A 16,764-nucleotide genomic window follows, 5' to 3' on the forward strand; every position below is an offset into this window, starting at 1 on the left:
TTGTATCTTATGTCCTGTGAATTCACCTCCATTATCACTCTGAAGTATGAGAGGCTTCCTCTGAAACTTGTTACTGGTCTTTACTACATAGTCTTGTAATTGGACAAGAACTTCACTCTTGTGTTGCAATAGGTAGGTGACTATGTACAGTACAGACCAAAAGTTTGGACACACCTTCTCATTCAAAGAGTTTTCTTTATTTTCATGACTATGAAAATTGTAGATTCACACTGAAGGCATCAAAACTATGAATTAACACATGTGGAATTATATACATAACAAACAAGTGTGAAACAACTGAAAATATGTCATATTCTAGGTTCTTCAAAGTAGCCACCTTTTGCTTTGATTATTGCTTTGCACACTCTTGGCATTCTCTTGATGAGCTGAAATGGTTTTCACTTCACAGGTGTGCCCTGTCAGGTTTAATAAGTGGGATTTCTTGCCTTATAAATGGGGTTGGGACCATCAGTGGCGTTGAGGAGAAGTCAGGTGGATACACAGCTGATAGTCCTACTGAATAGACTGTTAGAATTTGTATTATGGCAAGAAAAAAGCAGCTAAGTAAAGAAAAACGAGTGGCCATCATTACTTTAAAAAATGAAGGTCAGTCAGTCAGCCGAAAAATTGGGAACACTTTGAAAGTAAGGGCTATTTGACCATGAAGGAGAGTGATGGGGTGCTGCGGCAGATGACCTGGCCTCCACAGTCACCAGACCTGAACCCAATCGAGATGGTTTGGGGTGAGCTGGACCGCAGAGTGAAGGCAAAAGGGCCAACAAGTGCTAAGCATCTCTGGGAACTCCTTCAAGACTGTTGGAAGACCATTTCAGGGGACTACCTCTTGAAGCTCATCAAGAGAATGCCAAGATTGTGCAAAGCAGTAATCAAAGCAAAAGGTGGCTACTTTGAAGAACCTAGAATATGACATATTTTCAGTTGTTTCACACTTGTTTGTTATGTATATAATTCCACATGTGTTAATTCATAGTTTTGATGCCTTCATAGTCATGAAAATAAAGAAAACTCTTTGAATGAGAAGGTGTGTCCAAACTTTTGGTCTGTACTGTATATTGAATAGTCATCTATGAAAGTCACTATATACCTGTTTCCTTCAGGTGTAGGTGGGTTTAGGGGACCACATACATCACTGAAACCTAGGTCAAGTGGTCTTGAAGCTCTCTTCTGACTGACTTTGGAAAGTCTTGCTCTTGTAGTTTTGGATTTGATGCAACATTCACACTTAACAGTAACTGGACAAGGAGATACTGTTAGATCCTTTGTCAGATTCCTCTTTTGTAGTTCCTGTATGCATTCTGTGTGTCTATGACCTAGACGCCTGTGCCACATGTATATACAGTCATTGTGCTTATGTGTACATAGTCTCATCTTTTCCCTCACTGTGTTCAGGTGATGCAGATGATCATCCAGATTGGCACTTTCTATTGTCTGCTTGCCATCCAGGATAGAACACTTGTCACCTTGGAATTTTACAGTGAGTCCTCTGGCTGTAAGACTCTTCACAGATAAGAGTCCTCCTTCTTGATCAGGAACATAAAGCACATCTTTCACTCATATGGCTAAATTGTGTCCCGCATCATCAGGGCATACAAGGGTTCCATGCCCATGTCCTTCTGCATGTATTTTACTTCCATCTGCAAGGTAAATAGTTTGTTTGTTATTCAGATCGAGTTCTGTGAAAAAACTTCTATCACTCATTCATGTGACTGATTGCCCCCGAGTCGATGCACCAGCCTTGACATTTATGGTTGCCTGTCACTTTAAATGTGGCATTCCAGTTTCCTTGCCATTGATCAGAGATTGTGGCTTTGACCTTTTGTTTGATATAAGAGGGACGCTGTCTCATTTGCTCTGCTTTCCATATAGTGCAGTCTTTCTTTATGTGTCCCTGTTTGTGGCATCCAACACACCCTGGTCTCCTTCCTGTGTAACCTTGTGTCTGTAGCTTTAGGAGCAGTTCTGGTGTCGGTTTCTGTGGCGTCATGCACAAATTCATTTCTTCTCTGATGCTCATTAGTGATGGACGAACATCAGCCGGGACGATTCGCGAACAAGCGTTGACTTTAATGGCAGACGAGACTGAAAAACCTTCAGGTCATGTTTGCAGCCACTAAATACTTACTAGAAGTGCACAAATAATCCCACAACATAGACAGTGACATACCAGAGGGGGATTATTGGCAAAACTTCCCACAAAAAATAAAGGGAAACTCTCAAAAATGTGCCCTGCTGGAGCCTAGAAAATTTATATTTTAGGCCACTGGAGTAGAGGCCCCAAAAATTAGGCATTCTCCTGACAGAAAAGGCATTTTATGCCGCTGTATATTGTAGGGAGGCGCAAGGGTCCGTCGTTGACAGAAGGTATATGTCACCGAGGTTCCTGGCCTCGGTGAAGTAAGAGCCGGTATTTTCAAGTGTCAGTGGCTGCTAGTGCTGGTTGACACGTTGCTATTTTAGTATGGCTGTAAGCTGATCCGGGCCGGCTTTTACTGGGGGTAGCCAAAGTGCTGGGTGGGTGGCTTCTCCACACGCTCCAGGCCGGGTCTTTACTGGCTTATATCAAACCCAGCCAGCAGTCTCAGCGGTGTGTAGATTACTCCTCTCTGACAGTGGAGCGCTGTTAGTCCCTGTGTGTTTTGGGATCTACAAACTTGTGCCGTGCAAAAGGGCTGGCAGCCGCATGCTGAAAAACAGGTCCCTAAAGCCTGCTGTGGACCACAGGTGGAGAAACTGCAAACCAGGTGAAGGTTTTTGTTCTGTGGACTTTTCATGGTGTGAACAAACACCTAGACTTCAAAATGTCACTTTTTGTTTTTCCTTATGTGTGAATAAAACACTTAACTTTTTAAGTTAAAGACTTTGTCGTTGTCTCTATACTACGTCAGCGAGCCTGTCTACCAGAGCAAATTCCCACAATTGGTGGAGGATGCGTGCAAACGCAGTGAGGCAGGCCTGAAGGCCGAAAAGTTTTTGTATTTCCCGGGCACGAGTGTATTTCCTATATTAAGCCGGTTCGTAATGAACTTTAGGAATTTTGGACCCGAACCCGAACATTTCAGTAAAAGTTTGGGTTCGGGTTCGGTGTTTGGCGATATATTGGCGCTTTTTGAAAGGCTGCAGAACAGCCAATCGACAACCGCTTAACTCTGTGCCCTTAGAAACCATCACAGCCATGCCTACAAATGGCATGGCTGTGATTGGTCAGTGCAGCATGTGACCCAGCCTCTATATAAGCTGGAGTCACGTAGCGCTGCACAACACTCTGCTGTGCTTAGTGTAGGGAGAGGATGCTGCTGCTGTGAGGGAGAGAATAGGAAAGAAACTTTAATCATAACTGCAATTAAACTCAGCGATCTACCTAGATTTAGTTTTGTGGGTGCAGTGCACAATCTTTTTACCCTGCCCTGAGCCCAGTGCCAGAGAAAAACAACTTTTATCCGTCTGTTAGTTAGGTGGGCGGCGGCGGCCATTTTATGCAAGCTCAGTGCACCAGAACTGCATATGTACTTTCGTGACATTCAAATCCAAGCTTGAAATACTGCAATAATAATCTGGGTTTATAAAAACACCCATTTTTGGCAATATCCAACATCTGGTGCCTTTGCAGCATTAGTCAGTGTGCAATTTAAGCTAGAAATACAGCTATAATTTTATGGGTTTTAAAAAACACCCTTTTTAGGCAAAATACTCAATTTGCTTGCTGCATCTGTACATGTGAAATTCAAGCGTTATATACTGCTGTCATATTCTGTTATTAAAAAAACACCCTTTTTGGGCAAAGTACTTAATATTGCAGCCTTTGCTGTATCTGTTATTGTTAAAACAAGCTTTAAATACTTCTATAATTTTCTGGGGCCTCTGCCGCATTAGTCAGTGTGCAATTTAAGCTAGAAATACAGCTATAATTTTCTGGTTTTAAAAAACACCCTTCTTGGGCAAAATACTCAATTTGACAGCCCTTGCTGCATCTGTACGTGTAAAATTCAAGCGTTATATACAGCTGTCATATTCTGTTAGTAAAAAATCACCCATTTTGGGCAAAGTCCTTAATATTGCAGCCTTTGCTGCATCTGTTATTGTTAAAAACAAGCTTGAAATACTTAATTTATTTTCAGGCTTTTAAAAAACACCCATTTTTGGCAATACCCTTCATCTTGGGCCTCTGCCACATTAGTCAGTGGGCAATTTAAGCTAGAAATACAGCTATAATTTTCTGGGTTTTAAAAAAAAAACATTTAGGGCAAAATAATTAATTGGCGGCCTTGTCTGCACCCTTTTTGGCCAAAGTACTTAATATTGCAGCCTTTGCTGCATCTGTTATTGTTAAAACAAGCTTTAAATACTTCTATCATTTTCTGGGTTTTAAAAAAACACCTATTTAGGGCAAAATACTTAATTTGCGGCATTGTCTGCATCTGTACGTGTGATATAAACGCTTTAGATACTGTTGTTATATTCTGCTATTAAAACCCCCCCCCCCCACCTATTTAGGGCCAAAATCTTAATTTTGCAGCCTTTGCTGCATCTGTCATTGTGAGATACACGCGTTAGATACTGTTGTTTTATTCTATTATTAAAAAACACCTATTTTGGGCAAGATCCTAAATTTGAGAGGAGAGCGGCAAATAAGGGACGTGGCCCCGGTCGTGGTGCTGCTGGTGGAGCTCCTGTTGGAGGGAGAGGACATGGTAGATCTGTGCCAGCTACATGCACAAGTAAAACACCTTCTTAAGGTGAGAGAACCTTCAGCGGTATTTGGCCGGGCCTAATGCGGCTCTACGAATGGTGAGGCCAGAACAAGTACAGGCGTTAGTAGATTGGGTCGCTGACAGTGCCTCCAGTTCCTTTACATTGTCTCCCACCCAGTCTCCTGTTTAAAGATCAGAGTTAGCACCTGCAGCAGATGTCCATCAGTCTTTTACCTCACCCCCTTGCAAGTCAAACAGTCTGAGCCCCAAGTCATGCAGCAGTTTCTTTTGCTTTTTGATGACTCTGTTAGCAGGGTTTCCCAGGGCCATCCACCTAGCCCTGCCCCAGAATTGGAAGAGATTGAGTGCACCGATGCCCAACCACTTATCTTTCAAGATAAGTACATGGGAGGACCATCGCAGCATGTCTTTGATGATGACGAAACACAGGTGCCAACTGCTGTGGCTTTCTGCAGTGTGCAGACCAACAAGGAGGGCAGGGGTGAAGACTGGCTGGAAGATGATGTGGAGGACGATGAGGTCCTCAAACCCACATGGAATCAAGGTAATGCGAGTGACCTGTGTAATTCGGAGGAAGAGGCGGTGGTCACACAGAGCCACCAGCACAGAAGAGGAAGCAGTGTGCAAAAGCGGAGCGGCCGTCCCCTAGACAGTACGCCTCCTACTGCCCACCGGAGCAAGGGACCGAGCACACCAAAGCTAGATCCAAGGAGTTCCCTGGCGTGGCAGTTCTTCAGACAATGTGCTGACGCCAAGACACGAGTGGTTTGCACGCTGTGCAATCAGAGCCTGAAGCGAGGCATAAACGTTCTCAACCTGAGCACAACCTGCATGACCAGGCATCTAAGTGCAAAGCACGAACTGCAGTGGAGAAGATAACTCAAAAACCAAGAAAGGTCTCTGGCTCCTCCTGTTTCCTCTTCTGCTGCAGTCTCGGCCTCTTCATCCACCTCTGGAGTGACAGTGCCACCTGCCACCCCGCAAACAGAGGATCTGCCACCACCATCTGGGTCACCAAGCATCTTCACAATGTCCCACGGAAGCGTTCAGCTCTCCATCTCCCAAACACTGGAGAGGAAGAGGAAGTCCCCCCCTACCCACCCGCGATCCCTGGCCCTGAATGCCAGCATTTCAAAATTACTGGCATTTGAAATGCTGTCATTCCGTCTGTTGGAGACTGAGAGTTTTAAAGTCCTTATGGCGGTAGCTGTCCCATAGTATGTCATGCCCAGCCGCCACTACTTTTCCAGGTGAGCCATCCCTTCCCTGCACAACCAAGTGGGGGACAAAATCAGGTGTGCACTGTGCAACGCCATCTGTGGCAAGGTGTATCTCACTACGGATACGTGGACCAGTAAGCACAGTCAGGGACGTTATATCTCCATAACAGCACACTGGAGAGCGGATAGCAGTTTGCCGCATGTCCTTCCACCACCGAGGATTGCAGGGCGCTTTAGTTTGCCTCCTGTTGCTTCCTCCTCCTACTCCGCTTCCTCATCCTCTTCCACCTCCTCATCCGTTCAGCGTAACACCTTCACCACCAACTTCAGCACAGCCAGGGGTAAACGACAGCAGGCAGTTTTAAAACATATCTGTTTGGAAGACAAACCCCACAGCGCGCAGGGGCTGTGGACGGGCCTTGAACAACAGACCGATGAGTGGTTTGTGCCAGTCAGCCTCAAGCCCGGCCTGGTGATGTGCGATAATGGGCGAAATCTCGTAGCAGCTCTGGGACTAGCCGGTTTGACTCAAATCCCTTGCCTGGCGCATGTGCTGAATTTGGTGGTGCAGAGATTCCTTAAAAATTACCTCGATATGTCAGAGCTGCTGCATAAAGTGCGGGCCGTCTGTTCACGCTTTTTGCGTTCTCACCCTGCTGCTGCTCGCCTGTCAGCGCTGCAGTGTAGCTTCGGCCTCCCCGCTCACCGCCTCATATGCGAGGTGCCCACAAGGTGGAACTCCACCTTGCACATGCTGGACAGACTGTGCGAGCAGCAGCAGGCCATAGTGGAGTTTCAGCTGCAGCACGCACGGGTGAGTTGCTCTGCGGAACAGCACCACTTCACCACCAATGACTGGGCCTCCATGCGAGACCTGTGTTCCTTGTTGGGCTGTTTTGAGTACTCCACCAACATGGCCAGTGCCGATAATGCAGTTTTCAGCGTTACTATCCAACTTCTATGCCTTCTTGAAAAAACGCTGCTGGCGATGATGGAAGAGGATGTGGAGGAGAGGAGGAAGAGGGATCATTTCGTAGGGTTTCCGGACAGTCATTCCCGAGTGTCTTCGAGGGTGGGTACACAATTATCCACCCAGGGCACAGTTCTGGAGGATGACAATGTGGAGGATGAGGAGGAGGAGATGGAGGAGGAGGAAACTTGTTTACAGCAGGGTAGCACCCAGACCAGCTTATGGCCATCACTGGTGCGTGGCTGGGGGGATACAGAGGACACAAATGATACACCTCCCACAGAGGACAGCTTGATGTTGCCTCTGGGCAGCCTGGCACACATGAGCACATGAGCGATTACATGCGGCAGTGTCTCCGCAACGACCGCCGAATTGCCCACATTCTAACTTCTGCTGATTACTGGGTGGCCACGCTGCTGGATCCCCATTACAAGGACAACGTACCGTCCTTAATTCCCTCACTGGAGCGTGATCGCCAGGTGTGCGAGTACAAGCGCACGCTGGTAGACGCGCTGCTGGTTGCATTCCCACCTGACAGCAGGGGCACAGTGGAAGCACAAGGCGAAGGCAGAGGAGGTTGATAAGGCCGCCAACGCAGCTGGGGCACCGCCAGCACCTCAGAAGGCAGGGTTAGCATGGCTGAAATGTGGAAAAGCTTTGTCAGCACGTCACAACAACCAGCACCACCAGCTGATACGGAACGTCTTAGCAGGAGGCAGCATTTCATCAACATGGTGGAGCAGTATGTGTGCACACACCTACACGTACTGAATGACGGGTCTGCCCCCTTCAACTTCTGGGTCTCCAAATTGGGCACATGGCCTGAGCTTGCCCTTTATGCCTTGGAGATGCTGGCCTGCCCTGCAGCCAGTGTATTATCTGAACGTGTGTTTAGCACGCCAGGGGGCGTTATCACAGACAAGCGCAGCCGCCTGTCCACAGCCAATGTGGATAAGCTCACGTTCATTAAAATGAACCAGGCATGGATCCCACAGGACTTGTCCGTACCTTGTGCAAAATAGACATGTATACCGGCCTTAACCAGCCATTCTTATACCACAGCCCAATTGCTCATGGTTGTATTTTTGATATTTCCCACTCTTTTGGGGTGTACCCTAATTTAAAAATAATATATAAAAAATTAAATCCAAAAACCAGTGTTGGCTACCTCGTCCTTCTCCACTGCCGCTTCCACCTACACCGCTACGTCCACAGCCTCCTCAAACTCCGACTCCATATGGACCTCCACCTCATAAATCAATAAAAAAAAAAAAAATTGTACGTATTTTATTTTATGTCATTTCACTAATTTGTCTGTTACATTTTCGGGTGAAATTGACCAATTTTTGGGTGTGATATACCACTGCTCTACCTAGTAGACAGGTTAAACAAATTCACTAATTTGTCTGTTACATTTTAGGGTGAAATTCAGCAATTTTTGGGTGTGAAATACCACTGCTATGCCTAGTAGACAGGTTAAAAAAAATCACTAATTTGTCTGTTACATTTTCGGGTGAAATTCACCAATACTAGACAGGTAAAAAAATTCACTAATTTGTCTGTTACATTTTCGGGTGAAATTCACCAATTTTTGGGTGTGATATACCACTGCTATACCTAGTTGACAGCTTAATAAATTTCACTAATTTTTATTTTACATTTTCGGTGTGACATTAAACAATTTTTGACTGTGATAAACCCCTGCTCTACCTAGTTGACAGCTTAATAAATTTAAATACAGAGATATGTCGCACTAGAGTGAGAGGGAATCTCTTAGAGGTGCTCCCACTGGCAGACGACACCCAGTCTGACAAGATAATAGATAAATAAATAAATAGTATTGGGGCACTCTCTATGGTAATGGGATCTTTATTGAATATAGAGTAAAATTGGTAAATAATGAATACAATTCTGTAGGTGAATGAATAATATAGTATAAAATGGTTTAAGATAAATCGCAACAGTAGCAAAAAGCAAATGTATAGGTTGACCAGCTAGAAATGACCATTAGCTCTAAAAACGCATCTGTATATAAACACAATAAAAACAATAAAATATAGATCCCAATTGACAATATTAATCTCTAAAACCAAAAATCTGTCATGCCTCCGATGCTTTAGAATATTCGCAGTAAAACAATCGACCAGATATAATATTCGACCAGATAAAATATTCAAATGGTAAAACAATCGGCCAGATGGAATATTCGATGATATAAATATTCGATAGTAAAATTGGTAAATAATGAATACAATTCTGTAGGTGAATGAATAATATAGTATAAAATGGTTCAAGATAAATCGCAACAGTAGCAAAAAGCAAATGTATATGTTGACCAGCTAGAAATTACCATTAGCTCTAAAAACACATCTGTATATAAACACAATAAAAACAATAAAATATAGATCCCAATTGACAATATTAATCTCTAAAACCAACAATCTGTCATGCCTCCGATGCTCTAGAATATTCGCAGTAAAACAATCGACCAGATATAATATTCGACCAGATGTAATATTCAAATGGTAAAACAATCGGCCAGATGGAATATTCGATGATATAAATATTCGATAGTGGAGTTTAATAGTAAAGTTCGATAGTGAAAATTCGCAATAAAATAAAACACCAAGTTCTTCCAAGTGTTAAAACGATATGCCAGGTATTTTTCGATTTTAACCAAAAGTGAAAGTTAATAGCATATGGAACGGCGTCCCGCTGTATATCCACAAGATGCGATCGCTTTTGAAAAGGAACTGACACAGCATTACCGGGAGGTCTTGAATGGATTTCGTTGCCCTCGACACGGTATACCTTCTTTAGGGATCAGGGTTCCGATCTCAAGGGCTGTTAGTTTTATTTGAATTCCGCGCCAAACCTTTGAACACACGTGGTCTTGTGATAGGACCAGGTATCGTCCGTGCAGCAAAAGTTTTCTTGGGCAGTTCAATATTTCATGCGATAATGTCCATGCCTCCTCAGTCTGTCAGTATGCCAGACGCGTTTCGGGGTTTTAGGACAGTGACCCCTTCATCAGTGTTTGCATTGAGTGAGTGGGACGCCGCTCCATATGCTATTAACTTTCACTTGTGGTTAAAATCGAAAAATACCTGGCATATCGTTTTAACACTTGGAAGAACTTGGTGTTTTATTTTATTGCAAATTTTCTCTATCGAACTTTACTATTAAACTCCACTATCGAATATTTATATCATCGAATATTCCATCTGGCCGATTGTTTTACCATTTGAATATTTTATCTGGTCGAATATTATATCTGGTCGATTGTTTTACTGTGAATATTCTAAAGCATCGGAGGCATGATAGATTTTTGGTTTTAGAGATTAATATTGTCAATTGGGATCTATATTTTATTGTTTTTATTGTGTTTATATACAGATGTGTTTTTAGAGCTAATGGTCATTTCTAGCTGGTCAACCTATACATTTGCTTTTTGCTACTGTTGCGATTTATCTTAAACCATTTTATACTTTATTATTCATTCACCTACAGAATTGTATTCATTATTTACCAATTTTACTCTATATTCAATAAAGATCCCATTACCATAGAGAGTGCCCCAATACTATTTATTTATTTATCTATTATCTTGTCAGACTGGGTGTCGTCTGCCAGTGGGAGCACCTCTAAGAGATTCCCTCTCACTCTAGTGCGACATATCTCTGTATTTAAATTTATTAAGCTGTCAACTAGGTAGAGCAGGGGTTTATCACAGTCAAAAATTGTTTAATGTCACACCGAAAATGTAAAATAAAAATTAGTGAAATTTATTAAGCTGTCAACTAGGTATAGCAGTGGTATATCACACCCAAAAATTGGTGAATTTCACCCGAAAATGTAACAGACAAATTAGTGAATTTGTTTAACCTGTCTACTAGGTAGAGCAGTGGTATATCACACCCAAAAATTGGTCAATTTCACCCGAAAATGTAACAGACAAATTAGTGAAATGACATAAAATAAAATTCGTACAATTTTTATTTTATTTTATTGATTTATGAGGTGGAGGTCCATATGGAGTCGGAGTTTGAGGAGGCTGTGGACGTAGCGGTGTAGGTGGAAGCGGCAGTGGAGAAGGACGAGGTAGCCAACACTGGTTTTTGGATTTAATTTTTTATATATTATTTTTAAATTAGGGTACACCCCAAAAGAGTGGGAAATATCAAAAATACAACCATGAGCAATTGGGCTGTGGTATAAGAATGGCTGGTTAAGGCCGGTATACATGTCTATTTTGCACAAGGTACGGACAAGTCCTGTGGGATCCATGCCTGGTTCATTTTAATGAACGTGAGCTTATCCACATTGGCTGTGGACAGGCGGCTGCGCTTGTCTGTGATAACGCCCCCTGGCGTGCTAAACACACGTTCAGATAATACACTGGCTGCAGGGCAGGCCAGCATCTCCAAGGCATAAAGGGCAAGCTCAGGCCATGTGCCCAATTTGGAGACCCAGAAGTTGAAGGGGGCAGACCCGTCATTCAGTACGTGTAGGCGTGTGCACACATACTGCTCCACCATGTTGGTGAAATGCTGCCTCCTGCTAAGACGTTCCATATCAGCTGGTGGTGCTGGTTGTTGTGACGTGCTGACAAAGCTTTTCCACATTTCAGCCATGCTAACCCTGCCTTCTGAGGTGCTGGCGGTGCCCCATCTGCGTTGGCGGCCTTATCAACCTCCTCTGCCTTCGCCTTGTGCTTCCACTGTGCCCCTGCTGTCAGGTGGGAATGCAACCAGCAGCGCGTCTACCAGCGTGCGCTTGTACTCGCACACCTGGCGATCACGCTCCAGTGAGGGAATTAAGGACGGTACGTTGTCCTTGTAATGGGGATCCAGCAGCGTGGCCACCCAGTAATCAGCAGAAGTTAGAATGTGGGCAATTCGGCGGTCGTTGCGGAGACACTGCCGCATGTAATCGCTCATGTGTGCCAGGCTGCCCAGAGGCAACATCAAGCTGTCCTCTGTGGGAGGTGTATCATTTGTGTCCTCTGTATCCCCCCAGCCACGCACCAGTGATGGCCATAAGCTGGTCTGGGTGCTACCCTGCTGTAAACAAGTTTCCTCCTCCTCCATCTCCTCCTCCTCATCCTCCACATTGTCATCCTCCAGAACTGTGCCCTGGGTGGATAATTGTGTACCCACCCTCGAAGACACTCGGGAATGACTGTCCGGAAACCCTACGAAATGATCCCTCTTCCTCCTCTCCTCCACATCCTCTTCCATCATCGCCAGCAGCGTTTTTTCAAGAAGGCATAGAAGTTGGATAGTAACGCTGAAAACTGCATTATCGGCACTGGCCATGTTGGTGGAGTACTCAAAACAGCCCAACAAGGAACACAGGTCTCGCATGGAGGCCCAGTCATTGGTGGTGAAGTGGTGCTGTTCCGCAGAGCAACTCACCCGTGCGTGCTGCAGCTGAAACTCCACTATGGCCTGCTGCTGCTAGCACAGTCTGTCCAGCATGTGCAAGGTGGAGTTCCACCTTGTGGGCACCTCGCATATGAGGCGGTGAGCGGGAAGGCCGAAGCTACACTGCAGCGCTGACAGGCGAGCAGCAGCAGGGTGAGAACGCAAAAAGCGTGAACAGACGGCCCGCACTTTATGCAGCAGCTCTGACATATCGAGGTAATTTTTAAGGAATCTCTGCACCACCAAATTCAGCACATGCGCCAGGCAAGGGATTTGAGTCAAACCGGCTAGTCCCAGAGCTGCTACGAGATTTCGCCCATTATCGCACATCACCAGGCCGGGCTTGAGGCTCACTGGCACAAACCACTCATCGGTCTGTTGCTCAAGGCCCGTCCACAGCTCCTGCGTGGTGTGGGGTTTGTCTTCCAAACAGATACGTTTTAAAACTGCCTGCTGTCGTTTACCCCTGGCTGTGCTGAAGTTGGTGGTGAAGGTGTTACGCTGAACGGATGAGGAGGCGGTAGAGGATGAGGAAGCGGAGTAGGAGGAGGAAGCAACAGGAGGCAAACTAAAGCGCCCTGCAATCCTCGGTGGTGGAAGGACATGCGGCAAACTGCTATCCGCTCTCCAGTGTGCTGTTATGGAGATATAACGTCCCTGACTGTGCTTACTGGTCCACGTATCCGTAGTGAGATACACCTTGCAAACCACTCGTGTCTTGGCGTCAGCACATTGTATGAAGAACTGACACGCCAGGGAACTCCTTGGATCTAGCTTTGGTGTGCTCGGTCCCTTGCTTCGGTGGGCAGTAGGAGGCGTACTGTCTAGGGGACGGCCGCTCCGCTTTTGCACACTGCTCCCTCTTCTGTGCTGGTGGCTCTGTGTGACCACCGCCTCTTCCTCCAAATTACACAGGTCACTCGCATAACCTTGATTCCATGTGGGTTCGAGGACCTCATCGTCCTCCACATCATCTTCCACCCAGTCTTCACCCCTGCCCTCCTTGTTGGTCTGCACACTGCAGAAAGCCACAGCAGTTGGCACCTGTGTTTCGTCATCATCAGATACATGCTGCGATGGTCCTCCCATGTACTCATCTTGAAAGATAAGTGGTTGGGCATCGGTGCACTCAATCTCTTCCACTTCTGGGGCAGGGCTAGGTGGATGGCCCTGGGAAACCCTGCTAACAGAGTCATCAAAAAGCAAAAGAAACTGCTGCATGACTTGGAGCTCAGACTGTTTGACTTGCAAGGGGGTGAGGTAAAAGACTGATGGACATCTGCTGCAGGTGCTAACTCTGATCTTTAAACAGGAGACTGGGTGGGAGACAATGTAAAGGAACTGGAGGCACTGTCAGCGACCCAATCTACTATCGCCTGTACTTGTTCTGGCCTCACCATTCGTAGAGCCGCATTAGGCCCGGCCAAATACCGCTGAAGGTTCTCTCACCTTAAGAAGGTGTTTTACTTGTGCATGTAGCTGGCACAGATCTACCATGTCCTCTCCCTCCAACAGGAGCTCCACCAGCAGCACCACGACCGGGGCCACGTCCCTTATTTGCCGCTCTCCTCTCAAATTTAGGATCTTGCCCAAAATAGGTGTTTTTTTAATAATAGAATAGAACAACAGTATCTAACGCGTGTATCTCACAATGACAGATGCAGCAAAGGCTGCAAAATTAAGATTTTCATGAAAAGCATACTGAGAGACTGAGGAGGCATGGACATTATCGCATGAAATATTGAACTGCCCAAGAAAACTTTTGCTGCACGGACGATACCTGGTCCTATCACAAGACCACGTGTGTTCAAAGGTTTGGCGCGGAATTCAAATAAAACTAACAGCCCTTGAGATCGGAACCCTGATCCCTAAAGAAGGTATACCGTGTCGAGGGCAACGAAATCCATTCAAGACCTCCCGGTAATGCTGTGTCAGTTATTTTTCAAAAGCGATCGTATCTTGTGGATATACAGCGGGACGCCGCTCCATATGCTATTAACTTTCACTTTTGGTTAAAATCGAAAAATACCTGGCATATCGTTTTAACACTTGGAAGAACTTGGTGTTTTACTATTAAACTCCACTATAGAATATTTATATCATCGAATATTCCATCTGGCCGATTGTTTTACCATTTGAATATTACATCTGGTCGAATATTATATCTGGTCGATTGTTTTACTGCGAATATTCTAAAGCATCGGAGGCATGACAGATTGTTGGTTTTAGAGATTAATATTGTCAATTGGGATCTATATTTTATTGTTTTTATTGTGTTTATATACAGATGTGTTTTTAGAGCTAATGGTCATTTCTAGCTGGTCAACATATACATTTGCTTTTTGCTACTGTTGCGATTTATCTTGAACCATTTTATACTATATTATTCATTCACCTACAGAATTGTATTCATTATTTACCAATTTTACTCTATATTCAATAAAGATCCCATTACTATAGATAGTGCCCCACTACTATTTATTTATTTAGCTTAATAAATTTCACAAATTTTTATTTTACATTTTCGGTTGACAATAAACAATTTTTGGCTGTGATAGCAGGGCTCTACCTAGTAGACAGGTTATTAAATTTCAAAAAAATTTCTGTTACATTCTTGGGTTGACATTTTACAATTTTTGACGTGAATAAACCCCTGCTCTGCATAGGTTACAGGGACCAAAATTTTTAGAAATAATCTGTTCTATTGGTGGGTGACATTAACCCATTTCTGGCGATGGAAAACCCCTACTCTGCACAGGTGACAGGGACTTAAATTTCTAAAATTCACATTTAATTGGCCCTTTCATTCGATCCTTCTGCTTTAATAACTTTTCCCAAATTTCTGCTAGATTACACTTAATTTCATCCATTGACCTCCCTTGGATGTGGTATCTCTTTCTCAGGCTCCCTCTCCGGCCTGGAACCCTGATTCCCCGCCACCCGTGATCACCATGGTAGGCGCATAAAAGAACATTGAAAGTTGATAGAGAAGATATCTAATTGGATCGTGGACATCACGGGGACGTGCGACATGGTGGAGCAGTATTTGTGCACACGCCTACATGTACTGAAGAATGGGTCTGCCCCCTTCAACGTCTAGGTCTCCAAATTGGGCACATGACCTGAGCTTGCCCTTTACGCCTTGGAGGTGCTGGCCTGCCCTGCAGCCAGTGTATTGTCTGAACGTGTGTTTAGCACGACTGGAGGGGGTTATCACAGGTTATATTTCCCAATGTTTTGTGGTGTACCCTTATAAAAAAAATAAAAAATATGTAAAACCAAAAAGCCTAGAAGCTGAATTTCCTCGTGCTTCGTGTCAGCGAAAATTTTAACTTACCGCCTCCATTTGCTTCAAGATCTCGGCTGAAATCCTATGCGGTGCGAGATTACATCATCACGCCAGCCGGCTTGATGAAGTCATACGTCACCACGCCAGGCGGCGTGATTATGTAATCTCGTGCCGCACAGGATTTCGGCCAAGATCTTAAAGCAAGATAGCGGTGGCTGGCCCATCGCAAGCAAATAGAGGCAGTTAGTTTGATATATATATTTTTTTATTGTTCATTTTACACTCAGATGCTGCGATCATGTATGAACGCAGCATCTGAGGGGTACAATGGCGGGGGTAGCGCTATCGCAGCTCCCTGTCATTGCACCCGCTACTTACAAAAAAATGCACTTTGTGATGAGGTAATTCGTCATGAATCTAAAAACATATTTTAATTCGGCAAATCAGTCGAATCGAACTTTTAAGAAATTTGCTCATCTCTAGCTGTGACATCACAGGGCTGGCTGGCTGCTGATTGGCTGCATGAATGGCATTGTGGGTGATCCCTCGTTCCCATAGTTCCTCACTCCATGTCCTCACATGTGCAGCAGCCATTTTAGGAGAAAATGCGATTTGTTACCATGAAGCATGAAGAAATTCGGATTCAGCGCAAATCTAATTTTTCCTGAATTTCGGATCGAATTCCACTTTGTCAACTTTGATTCGCTTATCTCTAGTCTTGACCTCGAGCCGGTTCACTCAACTTCAGAACTATTAGGACATTGCATCACATCAAAAGGTCAGTTCGCGACAACAACACCTAGACCTGTAAAGATGGCAAGAGGGCATCCTCTACACTTCGAGGAAAAAATGTGCCATCATCATCATCATAGAAGAGGATTCTTTACTGTGAAAGCAATTACATTATGGATCTCTCTGCCAGAGGACTTGATAGTGATAGTTTATCATCAAACCAATTTAAGAAGGCTCCAGATATAAAAATAGTGGAGGTTATTGGTATTAGATTCCTAGAGATGGGATGTTAATCCAAGCATTTACTCTGTTCTGCCATATTTTGAGTCTACAAGGATTTTTTTTCTACATTAATATGGGGCAATTGTCATCTACCTCATGTATGCTATCCTCTGGA

Source organism: Bufo bufo, chromosome 5 (genome assembly GCF_905171765.1).
Source record: "Bufo bufo chromosome 5, aBufBuf1.1, whole genome shotgun sequence".
Classification (NCBI taxonomy): domain Eukaryota; kingdom Metazoa; phylum Chordata; class Amphibia; order Anura; family Bufonidae; genus Bufo; species Bufo bufo.